The sequence below is a fragment of the Dipodomys ordii genome, unplaced genomic scaffold, assembly GCF_000151885.1.
Source record: "Dipodomys ordii isolate 6190 unplaced genomic scaffold, Dord_2.0 Scaffold26, whole genome shotgun sequence".
Taxonomy (NCBI): Eukaryota; Metazoa; Chordata; class Mammalia; order Rodentia; family Heteromyidae; genus Dipodomys; species Dipodomys ordii.
Genome location: NW_012267242.1, coordinates 3,489,044 through 3,493,657, shown reverse-complemented (window position 1 = coordinate 3,493,657; position 4,614 = coordinate 3,489,044). Strand labels below are relative to the sequence as shown.

At 49.2% G+C, this 4,614-nt stretch overlaps 1 pseudogene across 1 annotated transcript; it reads left to right on the top strand.

The window, feature by feature from the left end:
* Positions 1 to 3,470: 3,470 nt before the first annotated feature.
* Positions 3,471 to 4,408, top strand: LOC105984826 (annotated as a pseudogene). The gene has a single exon (XR_001175013.1). The product of XR_001175013.1 is annotated as a guanine nucleotide-binding protein subunit beta-2-like 1 pseudogene (transcript).
* The last annotated feature ends 206 nt before the right edge of the window (positions 4,409 to 4,614 follow it).

The window sequence follows — 4,614 nt, the reverse complement described above, 5'->3', positions numbered from 1 at the left end:
CCCCCGGCCGCCTCCTCCCCTCCCCTTCCCGCCCCTTCCGGGCCCCGTCCCGCCCCGGTGTCCCCGGGCCTAGGCGCGGGGGATAGACCGTCGTCCTGGCGAGGGGCGCCGCGCCCTGCGTCCAGAGATGGGGGTCCAGGCCTCCCGAGCCCCGGACCCCACAGGGGAGCCGCGAGGTGGGGAAAATCCAGGGGGCGGGGGTGGGAAACCCGCACGCTGGGAGCGTGGTCGGCCCCCTGCTCCCCCCCCCCCAGCCTTGCCTTCAAGGAACTGGGCCTGGGGAGCGGTCAGTGCCCCGCCCGCGGCCAGGGCTCTGCGCTAGACCTGCCGTGACCCACTGAGTTAGGATCTCAGAAAAATCACTTCGGTTCTGAGGCACCTAGAGGAGCCCAACTCTAGAAAGTTGTCCGAACAATGCCTGCCCCATAAGCCCTCATCCGCACCGGCGAAGCCACCTCCAGCCTTGGGGCTGGAGAGAAACTCGGGAGGGACAGAGTGACTAGGAAAGCAGTGTGGCGGAGAAAGAGATCGTGTGGTATTGACCAGCTAGGGGAAAACTGAAGGTGTATCTTCAGCATCATCCAAGTGTAGAGACGAGTGTTTGGATTGAATAGAATTAGGGGTGAGGGACAAAGAATATGCGTAGTAGAGTAAGAGTCTCCACTGGACATGTCATCTGGCCGGCCCTGATCCCAAGTTCTAGTTTTTACCACCACCACCCCCTGCTTCTGGAGACGTTATCTCTCTGTCATCTCTTGGGGGAGGGGGGTAACCATCCGATGCTCATGAGATGATTTATCCAGAGCCAGGGTGCATCCACATTGGCCATGATCTGACCAAGAGTTTTCTCAAATTTTGCAAGTTCCCGTATGCACACCGACCTAGGCAAGCTGTGGATATTTTGTTGGATTCTTCAACAAACTGTTTTGTTTACCATGCTGATTTCTGCGGAAGTGTGAGATCTCCCCAACACCAAGATGAAAAAGATTGGCACGGAAGTCCACAGACCTGATTTCCACTACAGACAAAACTTGGTGTTTGAAGGATTTGTTGGACAAAGCAGTCTACTTGTTTACTTTGCATTGCCCACAGGTTCTCCCCAACCCCCTTCTTCTATTAGGACAATTTCCATAGAGCTGCCTTTTACAGGTGAGCTATGGCAGACTTCATGACCCGGGGCCTGTCATAGGAGAACACTGGAAAAGCCGCCGTCTCATTTCAGAAAAATCCCAGTGTTGAACTTAGGTGACTCAAGATGGGGAAATGGTCAGTGAAGCAATAGGCATGAATTTAGGAGCTTGAGTTACACTGAAAACCGTGTTTAAAATAAACGGCCAAGGGAATGGCACCCGCCCAGCCGGGGCAGACCGATGACAGCAGTCTTCAGGCAGCTCATTCTTGTCACTCGGCCACTCTGCATTCTCACATTCCCTGAAAGAGGCTTCACACTGCCAGGGGACATCCATCCTTTGCACGCACTTCTGCCCCATGACCTGGAAAGAAAGGTGTTTTTAGTGATTACTCTGCCTTGGTGAAATGCAGAAGAAATAATGAAGAATCTTCCCTTACTTTCTCTTACCTAAAAGATGATGTAATTCGTGAGTCAAATATCCTTCCAGCTACAGATTAACACATGGAAGAAATAGCTCTAGCCTAGGAAATAAAGCTCTGGCAAAGGAAGACTAGCAAGGAATATGGACCATGCATGAAGGTGCTTTTGAATACTTAGTGGCTTTAGAAGGGGAGAAGACATCAGCATCCCTGTAAACAGTTATTAAGTAGCTGGATACCAGCATTTAAGAATATTGGGTCCTTACCCCTGTAAACATTACCTCCTAGTTTAAGGGGCCTTAGGGATAGCTAAAATTAGGCTTGACCAATGAGGATCCTGAATGCTCTCAGTGCAGTCCCCAGGCCCTAATGAAAGGCAGCAACTTGACCCACCCAGGGAGGCATTGATTGGATTGATGGGATTAGCCAAAGAAGGCTAGCCACCACCCGAAGCTGGAAGAGGCATGGATTTTCCTTTGGAGCCTCAGCAGAGTACACTGCCCTGCTGAGATCTGGTCTTCAGCCCAGTGATCCTGAGCTCAAGAGCTCAGAGCTCAGAACCTTGAGCAGATACATTGTGCTGTTGTAAGGTATCTCACTTGGGACCATTTGTCAGGGCAGCCATGAGAAAGTAAAACAAAGTATCAATGGTATAATTTCAATACTGAGTCCACAAAGTACAGTTAAAACTCTTCATCAAGGACCTGGCATTGTAACTCCTTCTGGAAGGAAAAAAGTATACCGAGGAAAAGAGACAAACAGTGCACTGGCGTAAGTGGAGAATTTGACAGTCCATGAAACTTTTTATTTTATTTAACAAACATTTACGGAGCTGGGACTGGGTACCAGAAACACTTTTAAAATATGGTCTCATTTAATCCTTCTGTTGGCATTTTATAGATGATGAACAAACGTTTAATTACTTGTCCTAGGCTGGGTATGTAGCTCAGTGGTAAAGTACTCACCTAGTACATTCAAGACTCTGGGTTCAGTCTCCAGCAACTACTCCTCCTCTCCCCCCCCCCCCACACACACAAATTACTTGTCCAAGTAAAGCCTGGTGGTGAGTTTAAGGCCCTGGAGCACTCTACCATGCTGCTTCTCTGCTTGGCCACAGCCTTAGACTGAGCAAGTCTTTGTCCTAAGGGTTAGTAGGCAGCAGTAGGTGGGCCTTAAGATAGAACCATGTGCTTAGGGTTTAGATTGCATTGTGTGGGTACTGTGGATTGACAGAACAACTTTAGCTGGCACAATCAGATGTCTACTTTAGAAGGGTCATTTCTGTGACTTGAGTAGCTAATAACTTAGGAGGGGGATGGGAGAAAGAAAGGAGAAAGACACAAAGAGGGAGAGGCTACTGGCCTTGAAAGGGGGTGACAGTGGTGATGGAAAGGAGATATAGGAACTAGAAGAACTTTTCATGAACAGGACCTTGTGATGGAGATGGATGGACTAAAAAGGGGAATATGAGTCACAGAAATGCTCAAGGACAACTGACCATCACCTTCCAATCTCTCAAACTCAAGACCCACTCAAGTTTACTTCCTCTCCTCTTCTAGTCTGGTGTGTGTTCTACAAATAAGCTCTTAGCTATTTCTTACTTCCCAGCATTTCTTGCTTTATCTGCTTCCTCCCCGTTGTTAGAGCCTCACATCTGGATCAGTACAAAGCCTCCTCCGTAGCTTGGTAGGGTCAGAGTGTGAGATCTCAATCAAGGCTCAAGTATTCCAACTGTCACCAAGACCTGCCTTTCACTCAGTGGCACTGACACAGGAGAAATGATACTGTAGAATAGAGTACTTTAGAATGATACTGTAAAATAGATAGAGTACTTTTTCTCCTTGGGGCTGAGGAAGATGCGGCTGTGGTCTTCATCTCTCTGAACTATCTGGTGCCATCCTCATCGCTGCAGCGATCCCTCACGGACCATCATCATGACTGAGCAGATGACCCTCTGTGGCACCCTCAGGGTCCACAATGGCTGGGTAACTCAGCCACCACCTCGCAGCTCCCAGACATGATACCATCGGCCTCTCGAGACAAGACTATCACCATGTGAAAGCTGACCAGGGATGAGACCAACTATGGCATCCGGCAGTGTGCTCTGTGGGGTCCCTTCCACTTTGTCAGTGATGTGGTCATCTCCCTGCGCCTGTGGGATCTCACCATGGGCACCACCACAAGACGATTCGTAGGTCATACCAAGGATGTGCTGAGCGTGGCCTTCTCCTCTGACAACCGGCAGATTGTCTCTGGATCCCAAGACAAAACTATCAAGTTATGGAATACTCTGGGTGTCTGCAAGTACACAGTCCAGGATGAGAGCACTCTGTGTGGGTTTCCTGTGTCCAGTTTTCACCCAACAGCAGCAACCCTATCATCATCTTGTGTGGCTGGGACAAGCTGGGGAAGGTATGGAATTTGGCTAATTGTAAGCTGAAAACCAATCGCATTGGCCACATGGGCTATCTGAACACTGTGACTGTCTTTCCAGATGGTTCTCTCTGTGCTTCAGGAGACAAGGATGGCCAGGCCATGTTGTGGGATCTCAATGAAGGCAAGCACCTTTATATGCTAGGTGGTGGGGCATCATCACTGCCCTTGTGCTTCAGCCCCACCACTACTGGCTGTGTGCTGCCACCGGCCCCAGCATCAAGATCTGGGACTTAGAAGGCAAGATCATTGTAGATGAACTTAAACAAGAAGTTATCAGTACCAGCAGCAAGGCAGAGCCACCCCAGTGCACCTCATTGGCCTGGTCGGGTAATGGGCAGACTCTGTTTGCTGAATACACTGACAACCTGGTGTGGGTATGGCAGGTGACCATCGGTGCCCACTAGAAACTATGACAGAGCTTTATAAACTGGCTTTCTAAAAAAAATATGGATACAGTAGAATTGCCCTTCCAAAAGCTTAGTGTTAGGATTGGAAATATCTAAGGTGTTAGGAACTCGGGGCTCCATCATAATTAAGTCATATAATGTAGGAGAAAGGACTCCTTCTGCTTAGTAAAGATTCTCCAGGACTAGAGTAAGAGAGAACTAGAAGCGACAGCAGGAGGGA